Source organism: Glycine max, chromosome 18 (assembly GCF_000004515.6).
Source record: "Glycine max cultivar Williams 82 chromosome 18, Glycine_max_v4.0, whole genome shotgun sequence".
Taxonomy (NCBI): Eukaryota; Viridiplantae; Streptophyta; class Magnoliopsida; order Fabales; family Fabaceae; genus Glycine; species Glycine max.
The window spans coordinates 32,371,589-32,373,151 of record NC_038254.2 but is presented as its reverse complement, the minus strand read 5'-3'; positions in this window follow the sequence as shown (position 1 = coordinate 32,373,151).

Genomic DNA, 1,563 nt, shown 5'->3' with positions numbered 1-1,563 from the left:
ATAACTCATCTAGACGCTCGAAATTGAACAACGGAAGCTCTCGAGAAACTCCAATGGTCATAAGTTTTCACACGGTTGTCCGATTCGGGGACATAATATATCGAGACGCTCGAAATTGAACACCGGAAGCTCTCGAGAAAATCAAATGGTCATAACTTTTCACACGGATGTCCGATTCGTGGACATAATACATCGAGACCCTCGAAATTGAACAACGGAAGCTCTCGAGAAATTCGAATTGTCATAACATTTCACTCAGATGTTCGATTCGGTGACATAATATATCGAGACGCTCGAAATTGAACAATGGAAGCTCTCGAGAAATTCGACTGGTCATAACTTTTCACCCGGATGTCCGATTCGGGGACATAATATATCGAGACGCTCGATACTGAAAAACGGAAGCTCTCGACAAATTTGAATGGTCATAAGTTTTCACACGGATGTCCGATTCGGGGACATAATATATCCAGACGCTCGAAATTGAACAACAGAAGCTCTCGAGAAATTCGAATGGTCATAACATTTCACACGGATGTCCGATTCGGGAACATAACTCATCTAGACGCTCGGAATTGAACAACAGAAGCTCTCGAGAAATTCCAATGGTCATAAGTTTTCACACGGATGTCCGATTCGGGGACATAATATATCGAGACGCTCGAAATTGAACAACGGATGCTCTCGAGAAAATCCAATGGTCATAACTTTTCACACAGATGTCCTATTCGGGGACATAATATATCGAGACGTTCGAAATTGAACAACGGAAGCTCTCGGGATAATCGAATAGTCATAACATTTCACACGAATGTGCGATTCGGGGACATAACACATCTAGACACTCGAAATTGAACAACGGAAGCTCTCGAGAAATTCCAATGGTCATAAGTTTTCACACGGATGTCCGATTCGAGGACATAATATATCGAGACGCTCGAAATTGAACAACGGAAGCTCTCGAGAAATTCGAATGGTCATAACATTTCACTCGGATGTTCGATTCGGGGACATAATATATCGAGACGCTCGAAATTGAACAACGGAAGCTCTCGAGAAATTTGAATGGTCATAACTTTTCACACGAATGTTCGATTCGGGGAAATAATATATCGAGACGCTCGAAATTGAACAACAGAAGCTCTCGAGAAAATCGAATGGTCATAAGTTTTCACACGGAAGTCCGATTCGGGGAGATAATATATTGAGACGCTCGAAATTGAACAACGGAAGCTCTAGAGAAATTCGAATGGTCATAATATTTCACTCGGATGTTCGATTCAGGGACATAATATATCGAGACGCTCGAAATTGAGCAACGGAAGCTCTCGAGAAAATCGAATGGTCATAATTTTTCACACAAATGTCCGATTCAAGGACATAACTCATCAAGACGCTCGATATTGAACAACGGAAGCTCTCGAGAAAATCCAATGGTCATAATTTTTCACACAAATGTCCGATTCAAGGACATAACTCATCAAGACGCTCGAAATTGAACAACGGATGCTCTCGAGAAAATCCAATGGTCATAACTTTTCACACAGATGTCCGATTCGGGGA